Genomic DNA, 19,150 nt, shown 5'->3' on the forward strand with positions numbered 1-19,150 from the left:
ATTGTGTATCCATGGTTCCGAATTAGAATCATAAAGTATCCTTGGTCACGACACCAAATAAAATACATAATGTGGGGTAGTTTGACACATATGTAATGGCTTATGATCGTATAGTGGTTTTTTAATAGATGGTAGTATTTTCCTTTGCGTTGTGTTGTAAAAAGTTCAAGGGCCGATGATGATAACTGAATGTACAACATCAAGACATTCAAATAAAAATCCAGATTCCAAGTTTAATTTCTTACAGCTTTATTTGTTGTGATAATTCCGAAATCCAAATCAAATAGCATGGTCATAATTCAACCAGTTTCATAAATTTCAAATCCATAAAATCAATCCAAATGTTAAGTCGTTTTGCCTAAGTAACCATTTTCAATATTCGTGGAATATTTCTAAGTCCGTAAAATAAAGATTCTTAGTAGGATGTTAGAACTTAGGTAAGTGCAGCTCTTTGTAAAGTAGAATCAGAATTCCCCCCGTTTTCCTCAAAACATCCTCTTTTATCCCTATCAAAATTTTACCCACAGTTCCATTGTTTCCACGCCCCCTTGCAGTTTCGACAGTTTCCTGTCAGTCTTATATCCAACCCTTAAGAGTAAGACCCAATCATATTCAAACCTGAAACGTCAATTCCCACATATTGATGTTAAACCCCGCCTTTTACCATATAACATTATTTTGATAAATGCCCGTTTCACATGTTTAAACACGATAACCTATCCACTAACTTGGACACAAAACGGTCTCAAGTAACCTGGACATAAAACTGCGCACACGTGTCATGCGTCTCAAATAGCTTGGACATAAAACTGCGCACACGTGTCATGCGTCTCAAATAGCTTGGACATAAAACTGCCCACAGTAGAAGTTGTAGTAATAGTAGTATTAACAGTAGTAGTAGTAGTAGCAGCAGCAGCAGCAGCAGCAGCAGCAGCAGTAGTAGTAGTAGTAGTAGTAGTAGTAGTAGTAGTAGTAGTAGTAGTAGTAGTAGTAGTAGTAGTAGACCCAGTTGATCGACCATGAAGTTCATACCCTTTCTTCATGCCCTCACTGCATTATATTTATTCATTTTTACGACATTTTTGCTGATAAAGTCTGTTCTGTCCCCGAAATACTGTTCTCTCAAGTATTTTTACATTGCCAGTATTCAGGCAACCCCATAATATATCGTCAATCTCTCTCTTTTCTCGATTCATCCAATTATTGCTTACATCTTAAACAAGATGGCGGCGATTAGCCAATAAAAAGCGGCTGTTGTCAGGTCTGCTCTAGTCTGTGGCTCCTTCTAGCTACTCTTCACCATAGTTACATCTACAACAATCACCGCTTCATTCATAACACAATCATCCTTCTACAACAACCGCATAATCACTATCATCATCCCTACCACCACTATTAAAACCACCACATCTTTCGTCAATTCTGGCATCTTTACGAGAGCAATCATTATTGCATCATAATCATTCTTAGAACCACTACAAAAGCACCACTCTACCACATCTTCATCATCCCCATCACCACGACTACAACCACAACATCAACATGGCTAAGCAGGAAAATGAATTGCGGTCCCCTACCCTTCCCCATCCGACTCTCTCACACACGTAATTGGGTTGCTAGTTACCTCTGCATATGTTCGATAGCAAAGTTGGTGGTAGGTCTGAGCGGCAATCATCAAATAAGTAAAACTTATTAGTTACTGGACATAGATTTTGGCAAGTAAAAAGTTGTCATTATGAGTCATTCGAGCCTTATGAGCAATAGCAATTGCTTGCCACTAGATTGCTACCCTTTGGATAGAACTTTGGTCTGTCGCAAAGTACTTTTCTCCAAGTCTAACAAACCCAGCTACCCAATCATTGCTGATGGACAGGGGATCAGGAAAAAAACCTCGACTCCAACGGGGATTATTTTCATCCCCTTTGTGTGTGAAACAACTGCTCTTCCCACTGAGATATCGTGACCCAATTTGCTGCGGGACCCTCATAATTACAAATTCGTATTTCATGACGTTCTGAAATCCACTTTTGGAATAATTTGGAGGTTGTTATGGACTTATACATTGAGCTGCTCTTGGAAAGAGTTGCTACTCTTTGTTATTAGCTTGTTGACTTTAGTTACAGATTAATTAGATATCATTCGTTGAGTCCACAAATAAAAATATTAATTATGCTTAAAAATATGAGAGTGACGTGCCATGAGAAGGATGCATTCTTTGCTCACTATTTTTTCTTACTCGAGCTATGTTATGCATTCCATCTACTGAAACTGCTATTGCACAATATATTTGTATTTAAGTAAATTTATATTCAGTGATACATTATTCTCTATCAATGTCAAAACCTCTTTCGGGTTGAGTGATTCTATAGGTGTTCTGTTGTCCTTCAAAAACACAAAATGTGAATGGTTGACAGGGTTGTAATGATATGGGCTGGTTGATGGTGATATGAAAAATAACAAAATTTAATTCATTTTTTAAACAATTCAATTCAATTCAAAAGGTTTATTTTTAGCCATTTGCCAATATGAAATATACAATTACATAGAATTTCCAATCAATATACAGGTAAAATCAAAAATTAACCAAAGGAAACTACCAAAAATAATTAAATAGATAAGTGCCCATAACATGCCATTATTGGCCAGCAGGATGGCAGTGGACATTCAATGACTTCTGGTCACCCACAAAAGGAAGAACGGCGTAAAAGATGGACAAGGAAATAGATGGGAGTGGAGATCAAGATTGGAAGTTTGAACGTTGGAATTATGACAGGCATATCAATGGAAATCGCTGATGCTTTGGAAAGAAGAAAGATTAACATTCTCTGTGTGCAAGAGATAAAATGGAAAGGTTAATCAGCAAGGGAGATTGGTGGAGGATTTAAAAAAATTATAAAGGAAATGAGGCCACACGAAACGTAGATAAAGAACTTGCACAAAACGCTGTCGAAGTCCAAAGGGTGTCCGATAGACTCATGTGGATCAAGATTGTAGTCAACACCGAGCAAATCCAGGATAAATAAGTGAATATAGAAATAAATAACCCTTACTTGAACATGTGGGCACAATAATAATATTATATATATATATATATATATATATATATATATATATATATGTATATATATTTATGTGTGTGTGTGTGTGTGTGTGTGTGTGTGTGTGTTTGCATGTGAATATAATACATAAATAATCAGAAAAAAATAAAATGATAAATAAGTGAATAAGTAAATAGATAACCCTTACATGTAAGCATGTGGGCACCACAGTAATATATAAACAGAAGCAAATAATTTTTCAGGAAACCAAATAAAACAGTAACCATCAATCCTAATTTCAATTTATAACTGATTATTATGCAAAACAAAATTCATCCACACTAGAAAAACTAACCTTTATACCAATAAATCAACAATCAATCACAATTTAAGAGAGGCCTACCAAAAGTTCCTACATCCCCAGTTTTCTTTCAATTTGGATTTTCACTGTTGATCTTTTGTCAGGCATTAATTTATTAAATTTGTCATCATATAAACGCATTTTTAAAAACTCTAGAACAAACCTTGAGAGATTTGTGAAAGTTTAAAATTTTCTAATTTGACCATTGTTTTGATTCTCGGCCGCCATTTTGATTTGTTAAATATTGAAAGGTAGTGCAAAGCAGTCCGAGGTTTTTTTTTTCTATTAGGGTTAGCTCGAGATCGGAGGATTTTTTTATATTAGGGTTAGTCATACGTCTTTGCAAAGGTTTTGTTTTTCCTATTAGGGTTAGTTAAAGGTACTAGGTTTTATTTTTTCTTGGGGTTAGTTGAGGGAATATTATTTGAATTGTTTTTGGTAGGCCTCCCCAATTTAAGTATATAAATGGGTAGCAGGCAAAATATGGTTCATCTACTTTAAAGGAACAATTACATATACCGATTAATAAGCTATAAAAAAAAAACAAAAACAATTCGAGTTAATAAATGGGTACCAGGCAAAAATAAGATTCATCCCCATTAGAAGAACCAACTCATATACGTGTGTGTATTTGTGTGTATGTGTGTCTGTTTGTGTTTAGGAGACCTAAGTGGTACTTCCAACTACAGGGGAATCAGCCTTGCAGCCATAGCTGCCAAACTCGCCAATAAGATGATCGTCAACAGAGTCCAGCCAGAGATTGCCCCTCATACGTTCTTGTCAAAACGGCTTCCGACCAGGAAGATCCACGACTGCTCACCTCCTGGCATTGAGAAGGCTAATAGAAGGAGTAAAAAGTCACAGCAAGAAGGCAATCATTCTATACGTAGAAGGCCTTTGACTCGATATATCGCCCTATCATGATGAAAATCTTAAAAGCATATGGTATACCTCCCAAACGTCTCTCTGCTATTAATAGAATGTATGAGAACACACGAGCAAAGGTTATCTCTCCAGATGGTGAAACTGAGCTGTTTGAGATCAAAGTAGGTGTGCTTCAAGGTAATACATTAGCCCTCTATCTCTTTGCAATTGTCCTGGACTATGTGATGAGAAAGACCTACGAGGGCATGGGGAACGACGCTTCACGCTACATAGAAGTAGGTGGAATCCAGCTATGATTGTCACGGATCTAGATTTCGCAGATGACCTGGCTCTACTAAAGGAGGAGATGGACCAGGCACAAGAAGTCCTCAATAGACTTGAAACTGAGGCTGAACGAGGAGGACTGTGCTGTAATGCTAAGAAGACAGTTTTCCAAACCTACAACCAAGAAAGGCCAATTAGCATACAGGCAAAGAATGGAGGACGGCTGAAGGAAGTTGACAACTTCAAGTACCTAGGAGGTTGGACACAAAGCAGTTCCTCTGATATCTCTGTCAGGAAAGCATAGGCTTGGAGTGCTTGTCACAAACTCAGGAAAATCTGGAGTTCAAACCTACAGAGGGAAATAAAGAAGAGATTGTTCATGGCAACGATAGAGTCAGTGCTTCTATATGGAGCAGCGACATGGACTCTAACAAAAGCCCTTGAGAAGCAACTGGACGGCTGCTACACCCGTATGCTGAGGATGGCCCTCAATGTAAGCTGGAAAGAGCACCTTTCAAATGAAGAGCTCTACAGTGACCTCTCCCCCCCCCCCCCCCCCAGTGACCTCGAAGATACAAAAGAGAAGACTGAGACTTGAGGGGCACTGCTGGAGACACAAGGAGGAGATTGCAAGCAGTCTTGTGTTATGGGAACCACCTGAGAGAACTAGAAGCAGAGGAAGGCAGAATAAAACATACATTGACTGTCTGCTAGATGACACAGGAATGGACAACACCCGGGAGCTGCGTACGCTTATGGAGGACAGGACAGAATGGCGAAGACTTGTGGCACATGTTGGGCGCCCAAGGGGCGGCCTAAGTAAGTTAGTAAGTATATATATATATATATATATATATATATATATATATATATATATATATATATTATATTATATTATATATATTAACCCACACAGACCCACATAGACACACACACACACACACACACACACACAGACACAATATCACAATGGGGAATAGTGCACATAAACACAACCCGTCAAAATGTCATATATATATATATATATATAATATATATATATATATATATATATATATATATATATATAAACATTTGAAATTAAGATAGTTTGACTTCTACAACGTTGTTATCGAGCGTTGCTCTCATCAGGAAGTGGAAGTGAAAGTAGATTGTTGTGTTTTCGTATTTTTATAGATTCGTGTTTATGGAGGTTCGTAATTACATAAAAGGTGTTTGTTTCTATGTCTGCATGAGGAAGTTAGTTCGTTTCTTCTGTTGAGTGTTGCTATGTTCGGTTTAGTGATGATGAAGAATTTTTCTTCCAAGCAGAGGTTGCAAATCTTAGAAGAGGGGGAGTACGACTGTGCTCTGGAGATGATTTTCCATGTGATGCTGTGTTGTATGTTTTTTCTTTGAGGTTCCAAATGTGTTCGCTTAGTGTAGTGGAATGTCGTTTGTGTATGTTTCTGAAGGAAGATGTATGCAGGTTGTATCTGGTTTTGAATGGACACTCGGTGAGGCCAATGTATGTTTCTTGTTTTGGTGTGTCTGGTCGTGAAACACAACAATCTACTTTCACTTCCGCTTCCTGATGAGAGCAACGCTCGATAACAACGTTGTAGAAATCAAACTATCTTAATTTCAAATGTTTATAAATAGCTCCTTTTATTCTAAAGTTGAGCACTATTATTTCATGGTTTTTGTTTTATAATTTGTTGTTTTGTTGACTGTTGTTGATTCTTCAAAGAATCAACAACAGTCAACAAAACAACTCAGTCCTGAAGATGGCAAATTAATCCTGAAACATTGATGTAGACTGCCCCAAACATTGTGGTAAATATTTTAAAAAATAATTCGCTCCATTACTACATGTCGAGCACTTTTCGTACCATATTTGTATCAAACACGATTCAATATATATATATATATATATATATATATATATATATATATATATATATATATATATATATATATATATATATATTTAGAAAGAGAATACTCAAAAAAGATTGGTGAGATTTGAAATTTGATGATAATAGTAAAAATAATTAACTTTGGCGTTAGTCCTTTGGTTCCAACAACATTGCGCGTACATTGGAGAGGAGTGTGTCTTTCTCACAACTTGTTATTAACATTCATCCATACCAGGCGTTAAATTGTTTTATATTATCTGTTGAAGTCCCCTTAGGTAATTTTGCCTCAATAAAATAAAGAATAGAGAAAATGTAATTAATAATAATAATAATAATAATGATAATAACAATAATAATAATAATAATAATAATAATAATAATAATAATAATAATAATAATAATAATAATAATAATAACTATAATAATTATAATAATAATAAATGATAATAATAATAATAATAATAATAATAATAATAATAATAATAAAATCAATAATAATAATAATAGTAATGATAATAATTATATAGTAATGATGATGATGATGATAATAATAATAATAATAATAATAATAATAATAATAATAATAATAATAATAATAATAATAATAATGATAATAATAATAATAATAATAATAATAATAATAATAATAATAATAATAATAATAATAATAATAATGATGATGATGATGATGATGATGAGAATAATAATAATAATAATAATAATAATAATAATAATAATAATAATAATAATAATAATAATAATAATAATAATAATAATAATGATGATGATACTACTACTACTACTACTACTACTACTACTACTACTACTACTACTACTACTACTACTACTACTACTACTACTACTACTACTACTACTACTACTACTACTACTAATAATAATAATAATAGTAATATTAATAATAATAATAATGTTAATCATAATAATATTAATAATAATAATGATAATAATAATAATAATAATAATAATAATAATTAATAATAATAATAATAATAATAATGATAATAGTAACAATAATAATAATAATAATATAATAATAATAATAATAATAATAATAATAATAATAATAATAATAATAATAATAATCATCATCATCATCATAATAATAAAGATAATAATAATAATAATAATGATAATAATAATAATAAAATAATAATAATAATAATAATAATAATAATAATAATAATAATAATAATAATAATAATAATAATAATAATAATAATAATAATGATAATAATAATAATAATAATAATAATAATAATAATAATAATAATAATAATAATAATAATAATAATAATAATATATAATAATAATAATAACTATTATTATTATTGTTATTATTATTGTTATTATTGTTGTTGCCTTACCTCTGGATCTGTAGGCTTACTGCCTTTGTTTGGCTTTATTATCTTAAGGACAAAAGATAGAAAAGAAGAAGCTAATGTAATGTTTAAAATTCATAACAGAACGTTTATGAATAGCTGTAGTCCATTATTTATTTTCTTTAATAAACTTGAAAATTAAAAAAATAAATGCTGATTGTCTGTGACCATATGAGTTTACCTGACTTTATACCGTTTTGAGTTAAAAAGTCACATTTAAGGAAAGGGAGGATAATCTAACTCTATGATACCCGCCCATTTCCCCTAGCTTGAGCAATTTTGGAGCAAGGTGAAGGTAGTGACTATGGCGCGGTCAAGGTCGATCAATATTATTTTACAACGATGTGGAATTTTCAACCTTTTTAAATCAAGAAGGGCCTACACTATTTTTTAAATACTCATTAAGACATTAGATAATAATCAAAGTTAACAATGAATGTGTTACAATTAGTGTAATTTACGTAACATTGTATAAAAAGTCGTAACATTGATTGTTGTGAAGTCAATGCCTTAATTATTTTAATTGTACTGCTTCATGGAAGTGACAGCTGAAAAATAGCATCCTCCATAACGCAGAAACTTTCCAAAACTAGTGTCTAAAAAGAATTTCATCATGGTTTGGCCAACAAAAATAAAAAGAGTGGATCTATTAAAGAAACTCGACTTCACTTGCATTGGAAGCCAAATAAAAAGAAGAAGAGGGCGTTGGTTGGGTCATGAGGCCAGAATGGAAAATGGGTCACTTCCCAAGACAGCAGAGGGGAAAAGAAAGCGGGGGAGAACCAAATAAACCAGGCGAAAGACCATGGACAATTTAATAAAGAATCAGGCCTTTCCTGGAATAAAGCCACCGGAAAAGCAGCCGACCACAAAAAAGTGGAGATGTCTGGCGAATGTCCCTTGTGTCCCAAGGCCTGACGAGGGTTAGGTAAGTAAGTATTGTATCAAGTATTCGGTATTATACTATCTCTTTGTAGTATCTAATAGGAAGAAACCGTATGAGCTAAAATGCATAAATTATGACAGCTTGTGACGTAATCGTGTTTTTGGCTTCAGCCGCTTAAATCGAAGGTCAAGGTAAGCAGTCATTTATCGAAAAATTAATGACTTCTGATCTTCATCTTTTAAAATGATTTTCCGTACACTCAACTTCACCGAACGGAAGTTGTATCAGCAGGTATAATATAATATCATTGGTTGTGATTTGACTTCTGACCAAAGACACAAAACACTATATCATAACGCAACTTAACTATAGTCCATTCCGCACGCGTTGACGTGGATATCTTCTCAACCTTCTGAAAGATTTTAATTGATAATTGGCTCGAACACTAGAATTGTTAGATACATCAAGCCGATTTTTTTTTACATCAGTTACGGTATCATACTTTCGGATATTTTCTCTTTACGGTATATAAAAAACAAAGGGTCTGGCATGAGTGCACGTTTTGATGTTTCACAATACAATTTTATACACAGTACAAAACTTCTAAAAAAAACTTCTATTGGATTTTCGGACCGAGGGATGGGCTCGACCTTGAGAGGTACATGCCATATGTACAATTTCCAATAAAATATTCAATATTGGTCAAAAATGTATTATCTATGTCAAATGTACAATTTTCTATAAACTCATCGTTAAAGTCAGTAATTATGAAAATATGAGAAAATAAGTGGTGATTTTCAAGTGGATAAGTCGATATTAGAAGTACATAGATTTTAGTTTTAATGTATCAACAAAACAAAACAAAAAAATCACATTTTTGCGTATTACTCCCCTTAGTTTTTATATCTAAGTGACGTCAACAAGAACTGTGCGGAAGTTGGACAATTATTTTAAAAGGTGAAGGTCTGAAGTCATTAATTCAATTCAACTTCCGTTCGGTGTGGTGTACGGTACGGAAATCGTTTTAAAAGGTGAAGGTCAGAAGCCATCAATTTTTCGATAAATGACTGCTTACCTTGACCTTCAAGTTAACTTGTTTAAGGCCATATCACGATTACATCACTAGCGTTCATTAATGCATTTTTAGCTAGACTCGTTTATTCCTATCAGAATCCTATATGATTTATATATTTTTTTTCACCTAAGAGCAATCATCCACAAAAGTTCTATTTCAAAGTAAAACTGACACAATTTAAAAGAAACAAAATGACCATAGTGATCATTATGCTGATAAAATGACAATTTAAAAATGATACTTATGATGAAAATGGCGATGATGATGATGCTGATGATGATGATGATGACATTGATGATGATGATGATGATGATGATAATGATGATGATGACGATGATGATGATGATGATGATGATGATGATGATGATGATGATGATGATAATGTTGATGTTAAGATTAATCAGATGTGTTTAACTAGGCTATATGGTTTAGTGGTATGACACTCGCTTTCGGATCGGAAGGTCCTGGGTTCGAGCCTCGCGCTCGGCGCATAGTTGAGTCCTTGGAAAAGGCTCTTTACTCACATCTCTCACCGTAATCAGGTGTAAAATGAGTACCTGGTCGTTAACAGCGTTGTATTTGTCCGAAAAATTGTAATATCGCCTAACAGGCGTCATGTTCCGTCCCACATGTTAAATGTGGCTGTTGACCAGGGACCCCTTGTAAAGCGCTTTGAGCATATTTAGTGGATATTGCGCTATATAAAGCTCAATTTTTAACGCATACTATCGATGGTAATAACGTATAGTCTCCTAAAGCACTCACTGCCATTGTTTATATTCTTGTTTATCGATGGTAATAACGTATAGTTTCCTAAAGCACTCACTGCCATTGTTTATATTCTTGTTTATACCATCGATGGTAATAACGTATAGTTTCCCAAAGCACTAACTGCCATTGTTTATATTCTTGTTTATACACCATCGATGGTAATAACATATCGTTTCCTAAAGCACTCACTGCCATTGTTTATATTCTTATTTATACCATCGATGGTAATAACGTATAGTTTCCTAAAGCACTAACTGCCATTGTTTATATTCTTGTTTATACCATCGATGGTAATAACGTATAGTTTCCTAAAGCACTAACTGCCATTGTTTATATTCTTTTTTATACACCATCGATGGTAATAACGTATAGTTTCCTAAAGCACTAACTGCCATTGTTTATATTCTTGTTTATACCATCGATGGTAATAACGTATAGTTTCCTAAAGCACTAACTGCCATTGTTTATATTCTTGTTTATACCATCGATGGTAATAACGTATAGTTTCCTAAAGCACTAACTGCCATTGTTTATATTCTTGTTTATACCATCGATGGCAATAACGTATAGTTTCCCAAAGCACTAACTGCCATTGTTTATATTCTTGTTTATACACCATCGATGGTAATAACATATAGTTTCCTAAAGCACTCACTTCCATTGTTTATATTCTTGTTTATACCATCGATGGTAATAACGTATAGTTTCCTAAAGCACTAACTGCCATTGTTTATATTCTTGTTTATACCATCGATGGTAATAACGTATAGTCTCCTAAAGCACTCACTGCCATTGTTTATATTCTTGTTTATACCATCGATGGTAATAACGTATAGTCTCCTAAAGCACTAACTGCCATTGTTTATATTCTTGTTTATACACCATCGATGGTAATAACATATAGTTTCCTAAAGCACTCACTTCCATTGTTTATATTCTTGTTTATACCATCGATGGTAATAACGTATAGTTTCCTAAAGCACTAACTGCCATTGTTTATATTCTTGTTTATACCATCGATGGTAATAACGTATAGTCTCCTAAAGCACTCACTGCCATTGTTTATATTCTTGTTTATACCATCGATGGTAATAACGTATAGTCTCCTAAAGCACTCACTGCCATTGTTTATATTCTTGTTTATACCATCGATGGTAATAACGTATAGTCTCCTAAAGCACTAACTGCCATTGTTTATATTCTTGTTTATACACCATCGATGGTAATAACGTATAGTTTCCTAAAGCACTAACTGCCATTGTTTATATTCTTGTTTATACCATCGATGGTAATAACGTATAGTTTCCTAAAGCACTAACTGCCATTGTTTATATTCTTGTTTATACCATCGATGGTAATAACTATACCGTATAGTTCCTAAAGCACTAATTGTCATTGTTTACATTCTGACGACTGTCAGAGTTATGATCCCTTCCACTAGATTTCTATTCCTGATCAAATCTCAGACTAAATCCAAAATATTTATATATTCAAAATAAAACTATTTTCATATAAATAACAATACATACACCGACGCCTAGGGACACATCCATTGCCAGAAAGACAACACACGCCAGAATCTGTTGGTCAGAGGGAAAATAGAATAAAATTGAAATAAAAAAAAAATTCTAAAATAAATCAAATCGAGCTTTTATATAGAAGCAACATCCACTAAGCGTGCTGAAAGCCCTTTACAAATGCTCCCTCCCTGACCATCAACAAATATTTAACATGTAGGACGAGACTGTTGGGCGATAATACATTTTATTTCCGACAGAGACAACGCTGTTACTCATTATGCACGTGAGATCGGTGGAAGAATGTGAGGGAAGCGCCTTTTCAAGGACTCAATTATGCGCCGCTCAGATGGGACGTGAGCCCAGGATCTTCCGATTCGAAAGCGAATGTCATACCACTAGATCACATAGCCGCACATTAGCAAATTAATTATGGTGGGCATATGAAGAGTCCGTGGGAAGAATGGGCTGAGTTACATTCACTATTTTTCAAAAACGTTTTTCCAAATCTGAATACAAAATTTACGATATTTTTTCTCTCAATTTAATATTTTAATTTGTTAAAAAAATTATACTGAAGCTGCGTTTCTCTATCTTCCGGGCAACTCCTTCGAGATGCACCCGATAGGTAAGGCTGCGATCCAGCGTCACCCCTAAACATTTTGGATGCGGCTCATATGGGAGTGGCTGGTCCCCGACGAGGACGTTCAGTTTACGGGTGCGCCATGCACTGCATAGGCGGAATGCAGTGGCCACGGTTTTTGAAGTGTTCATCTTCAGATACCACTTGTCAAAGTAGGATTTGAGTCTGGTGACGTCCTCCCTTTACTCTGAGTAACGAGTGCCCAGTCGTCCGCGTATCCCAGCCTCAGGGAGGAAGTGTTCGGCATATCGCTAATATAAACGTTAAACAACATTGGCGCAAGTACCGACCCCTGAGGGACCCCATTCTTCAATTTCCTTACTTTGCTTGTGGCGTCTCCCAGCGCAACGTGAATTTGTCTTTCCCATAAGATCGAAGAGAATATTGTTTTAATAAGCACACGTAACCTATCGACTCGAATCGAAACCGTAATACATACGAATAATGCAGATGTCAAAAACTCTTGAGTTGGTATATTTTCCTTTTTTCTTTTAAACCGTTGTCATTTTTCAAGGTTTTGTCTTAGGTTTGTTGATATTACATATTAATTTACGAAAACTTCTGAAATAATTTTGATATGTCATAATGACTCCTTTGGAACCCCCTTGTTGATCTTCTACCTTGTCGCTGGTGAGGGGGCTTGAGGCATATCGAGGGCAAAGGTGTAAATCCCGGTTGACCGTCACGTGACCATCCCGGGTATCGAGCCGACGAACCACATGAGCTGCTCGTCCGATATGACTAATGGAGATCCAACCCGGTGCCCGAATGGCCACCTCCATCTCGGGCGCCACACTACTTTGTTATGATTGATCACGCCAGACAGCATTTTCAATGGCAAAACGGTCGCGGCCGCGTTCGTGTCGCCAGGGTTGTCGGCACGTTCTAGAAGTAGGCGAACGTCCCAACACACTTTCAACTGGAAAAGGCGATATCGGGAGTAGCGCAATGACGCATATAGTATCCCTCAATATCGAGAGCCAGAGTATGGCAACAAATGAGCTTTTGTCAAAGCTACTGGCCGTCCATAGCGTCGACATTCTCCTTTTACAGGAAACCCACCTTTACTCCGGCGCGCAATCTTCTCGATTCCAGATCCCAGGCTATAGGGTGGTCCAACGAGAGGACACTTCGAGGCTCAAAGGAGGCATTAGCGTTTACGCTAAAGAGCCATCGAAGGTAAGGGTGCAAGGAAAGTGCAACGTTGGGGATTTTTTGAACACACACACATTCACACACACACACACACACATACACACACACACACAATCAGAGTTTGAAAAATGGCATACTAACCATTACTTTGAGACTCTTCATGCTGATGATTTAAGCTTTGATAAGAACTATCACCAAATGTAAAGTTGTCAATTCTGTAATATGGAGAAATGAGGAAAAAGAATTGATTAAGTGATGACGTAACTAAGTATTAACCAATCAGAATATTTCCCATAATTTACCCCGCTCCGACCTCTTGACTATTTATTTCCTGTTAACAAAAAGGCCGAGCCATTCTTAGTAAGTGCCAAACACACAAATAGGTCAGGCGAGTGAGTGAGTGAGTAGTTCTCACATTGTTTTGACACAATGATAAATGACTATAGCATCGCAATGATGACAACTTGCATTTTATTCAATTGTCTGTGTTAAATTTGTGATTGATACTCGGGATATGTGGGTTTTTTTTGCTCCAGGTGATCGGCAAGTACTTTATACGGCTATTGTCTACGGACCAGGGGCAGAATATACTTTATTTTAAATTTTGGAATCAAAATGAAACCACTGAAATGTTTATTCGATTAGATTTAATACAATATTATACGATAACTGATGTAAATTTCAAAATTCTATGTACTATATGCTGCTTGAATCACTCGAGACTCATACTATAAGATGATAGTAAAAAGGCATCCATGTCCATAGCTTGACAGGCATAACAAGAAGAGGTCACAGAGGAAACATCAATATAATATTATTATCCCAGTTTTAAAAGGTCTTAACAATCGCAAAACATGAATTCCAATTCCGCGGGATCTAAGCTTTCATATTGTTATTTAAAACACTTTCACTTTCTCTCTCTCTCCCTCTTTTTGATTTGAAGGATCTTGTCATGATTTTTCCCATGAGTGACACAATCTTGGACAGCGATCACCGATTGCGTTGACAATTTACTGACAAAATGGTATTAGCTTTTAACTGAACATTAATTTCATTTTTGGTGACGGGTTGTCTGGACATTATGATTAAAAACCAATACTAGCTTTTTGAATATTTATTATAAACCTGGTTTATAAACGTAAACATCGTGCGGGTATTTGGCCTCTGGAACGACACTCGCTTTCGGGTAGGAAATTCCTGTCTTTGAGTCTCGCTCGGCGCATACTTGAGTCCTTAAGAACGGTTCTTTACTCACATTTTCTCACTGTACTCAATGAATCTCTGCCCCCCAAAAATGTAATATCGTCTAACAGGCGTCATGTCTCGTAAAAACACGTTATGTGTTGCTGTTGGTCAGGGACGCTTATCTAAAGCGCTTTGAGCACGTTTAGTGGATATTGCCCAGTATAAAATCTCAAGTTTTAAGTTAATAAAACAAACAAACAAACAAATGGACAAAATGTTCCTAATAATGATATGCTGGTCAAGAACGATGTTTTTATACATGTGTATATGATGATTGCATGAACTTATGAGCTCCTTGGTCTATTCCTATCAAAACGCTTCATGTTGTCTCAGAAAAAAAGCAATCTTGCAAAATAGCTACACTGTACAAAAGCTGTCTGGAGTATAACTATTAAAAAAAAACAAAACAGCTCGATAAATGGGAAAAAAAACAATCCTTGGTGCATCGCTAAGATAAATGGTGCGCGGTGTTTAGCTAACTAAGAAAACAGCTGCTTTGTGTTAAACCAAAAAAGGGTGTTTCGTGTTGAACTAAGAAAAAGACCTTTAAGGCGTCTAACTTTTTGAAAAAGCTGTTTTGTGTAAAATTTAAAAAAAAACCCAGTTTGGTGTCTAACTAGAAAATAATGCTTATTAGTGTTGAGCTAAGAGTAAATCTGCGTAGTGCATAACTAAAAACTAGTGCGGCTACATGGTCTAGTGGTTCGACACTCTCTTTCGGATCGGAAGGTCCTGGGTTCGAGCCTCGCTCGGCGCATAGTTGAGTCCTCGGAGAAGACTCTTTACTCACATTCTCTTACCGTACTCTGGTGTAAAATGATTAACAGCGTTGTCGTGTCCGAAAAGAAAATTGTAATATCGCCTAAAAGGCGTCATGTCCCATTCTACATGTTAAATGAAGCTGTTGGCCAGGGATCCCTTGTAAAGCGCTTTGAGCACGTTTAGTGGATATTGCTCTATATAAAATCTCATTTAAAAAAAAAGCTGTTTGGTGTTTAACTACGGAAAACGCTGCTTGGCGTATAAGAAAAAAAGCTGCCTGGTGTATAACTAGGAATAAAGCGGCCGATGTATATCTAATAATAATGCTGCCTGCCTAATGTATAACTATGAAAAAAATGGCGTGGTGAATATCCAAGAAAAAAGCCGCCTGTTGTATGACTCGAAAAACAAAACTGCTTTGTAAATAACCGTGGAAAAAAACCCAGCATGGTGTGTAAATAAGAAAAAAATCTGCTTGGTCTTGAATCAAGTAAAGGGTTGTTTCTTGTGGAAAAACATTTTTGTTGTCTAACTTTTTTTTTTTTTAAATCTGCTTCGTGAAAATATAATAAAGACAAAGATTGCTTTGTGTCTAATTGGGAAAAAAATCAGATTGGTCTTGAATTAAGTAAAGGGTTGTTTCTTGTGGAAAAACATTTTTGTTGTCTAACTTTAAAAAAAAAAAATCTGCTTCGTGAAAATATAATAAAGACAAAGATTGCTTTGTGTCTAATTGGGAAAAAAATCAGATTGGTCTTGAATTAAGTAAAGGGTTGTTTCTTGTGGAAAAACATTTTTGTTGTCTAACTTTTTTTTTTTTAAATCTGCTTCGTGAAAATATAATAAAGACAAAGATTGCTTTGTGTCTAATTGGGAAAAAAATCAGATTGGTCTTGAATTAAGTAAAGGGTTGTTTCTTGTGGAAAAACATTTTTGTTGTCTAACTTAAAAAAAAAAAATCTGCTTCGTGAAAATATAATAAAGACAAAGATTGCTTTGTGTCTAATTGGGAAAAAAATCAGATTGGGATTAATTAAAAAAAATTAAATAAATAAAAAACCTGCGTGGCATATAACTATGAAAACAGCAGCTAATGGTTGAGCTAAGATAAAAGCTGCTTGTTGCATAACTACAAAAAAAAAGGTTCTTGGTGAATTACAACGAATGACGCTACCTGTGTAAATTAAAGAATAAAGCTGATTGGTGTAAAATAAAGAAAAACCGTTGTAACTAAGAAAATGCTGCTTGGTATATAACTAAGAAAAAAGCTGCTCAAATGTTTGTGCAACTATGTTAGTGAGTGACTAAGTCAGAAAGAAAGCAAATAAGTTAACAATTCACTAATTTAACTGCTAGGAAAATGAGTTTGTAAAACTTATAGTTAGACAGAACGTAAGTTTTCAAATAAATATGTAAGTATATAATTAGGTAGGGAACCGAGAACTGAAGAAATCAAGTAAGTACGTGAGTTGGGAAAGAAGGAAGGAAACAGGATTGAAGTGTCTCTAAAACTATATTTTGCAAAAAGATTATTCTTTAAATTAGAAGTTAATAAAATTAAAGGACGATACTCACAAAAAACCCGTTGAGAATATTGAAGTTTATCCAGAAATCAGTGAATTGTAAACAATCAGACCGTAACTTTATAGAGAATAAGGTGTGGAGCCCACCAGTTACTATTGGTGTTTTGCTATAATGGTGACAACACGTCTGCAAAAAGTTTAACTAGTCCATGGTTTGGATGTGTTATTTATTATTTGATTAATGCTGTAAGTTCAGGGCATGTATTTACCCAAGTTGGACAGTGTTTGTCTTTAATTTTGCTTCATACGTTTATTAACTTATTTTAAAGCATTTAAGAAAAATGGAAGATGAATACCAAATTCAAGTTTGAAAAGCAAATTTTCAAAAAGTAAACAACCTGACTACATTTAAAAATCCTGTCAACACTACTGCTGGATGTGTACATGCCTATGCTGATTGTCACTACGTGTGAATAAATAATTCTGTTCCTCCAGGAAAAAGCAAATACATTCGCATTTATGCGGCCGCATAACTATACCCTCCGCATGTCATTGCCCATATTTTGTCTCTTTGTTTAGATAAAAGAAGATTAAAGAAAAAAGTCTTGGCCGCATTTTTGGGCGTTTCAAAAAACAAAAACAAAAACAAAAATAAAACACACTTGTCATTTTAATGCTTAGTTGAATCGATTGATGTACGAAGACCAGAAAAACGAACAAACAAGAGAAACAGAAAAAAAATTAGCTAAATAATACAGTGGAATCACATAAAGTTGTTACTCTTCAAAGTCAACTCCAATATCAGGATTCCACTAAACTAAGATGACCCAAATACTGTCCAGAAATCTCTTAAACAAGTTTAAGGTTTAAAATGTTTGGGGCGTTGTTTTTTAATTTTTTTTTTTTTATCGGAGTCTGTATTTAATATTATGTAAACAATTTTATCGACCCAGCCCATTAATGCATACGCCAATAAATATGTCATAATATTATGTGTCCGATTTTATCGTCCCAGCCCGCCGTTCAAATAGAAATCTCACCGAATTCAGTGGTCATAGATTGTACGTCTTTCAAATAACATTGTCGATTATCTGGTGTGTCGTTGAATGTTTACAAACGTATGACATGCGATGGATCATTTATATTAATCTTAATCTCTACCACCACAGAAGTATCGCTGCAAATACAACAACCACCACCACCATATGATCATTACCACTTCTATTACAATCACCACCACCACCACCACATCATCGTCATCACTATCACAAATACTGTAAACACCACTACCACCACCACCATATTCACCCACCGCCACCATATGATCATTGCCACTTCCATTACATTCACCACCACCACCACATCATCATCACTGCAAACACTACTACTACAACTACCACCACCTAATCATCATCACTAACACGATTACTACCACCACCGCCACAGCATCATCACTACCATTGCTGCTACAACTACCACTACAAGATCGTCACTACCACTACTACATTCGCATGTCCCATAATCTCTACAACTACTACTTCTACAACTCCAACCATCACCATCACCACTACCACTACTACTACAACCACCACACCATATTATCATCACTATCGCCGATAATATTTTTAAAAAATAATTTAAAAAATGAGCTTTATATAGCGCAATATCCACTAAATGTACTCAAAGCGATTTACAAGGGGTCCCTGGTCAACAGCAACATTTAACAT

The 19,150-nt window shown here is 34.8% G+C and overlaps 1 long non-coding RNA gene across 3 annotated transcripts in view; it reads right to left on the minus strand.

The window, feature by feature from the left end:
- Window positions 1-2,477: 2,477 nt before the first annotated feature.
- The window catches only part of LOC144959822 (uncharacterized), a 26,062-nt gene continuing 9,389 nt past the window's right edge, over window positions 2,478-19,150 (minus strand). Inside the window, exons 1-5 of one of the 3 annotated variants that reach the window (XR_013642688.1) lie at window positions 17,476-17,828; window positions 14,035-14,108; window positions 12,108-12,158; window positions 7,832-7,873; window positions 2,478-4,237 (exon numbers count right to left, since the gene is read on the minus strand). This is a non-coding gene — a long non-coding RNA (uncharacterized LOC144959822). Of the gene's footprint in view, window positions 4,238-6,551; window positions 6,732-7,831; window positions 7,874-12,107; window positions 12,159-14,034; window positions 14,109-17,475; window positions 17,829-19,150 lie in introns of those variants that run through there. The other 2 variants (XR_013642690.1, XR_013642689.1) reach the window with 2 other exon arrangements.

Source organism: Berghia stephanieae, chromosome 14 (genome assembly GCF_034508935.2).
Source record: "Berghia stephanieae isolate SIO BIC M18660-M18661 chromosome 14, UCSD_Bste_1.3, whole genome shotgun sequence".
Classification (NCBI taxonomy): Eukaryota; Metazoa; Mollusca; class Gastropoda; order Nudibranchia; family Aeolidiidae; genus Berghia; species Berghia stephanieae.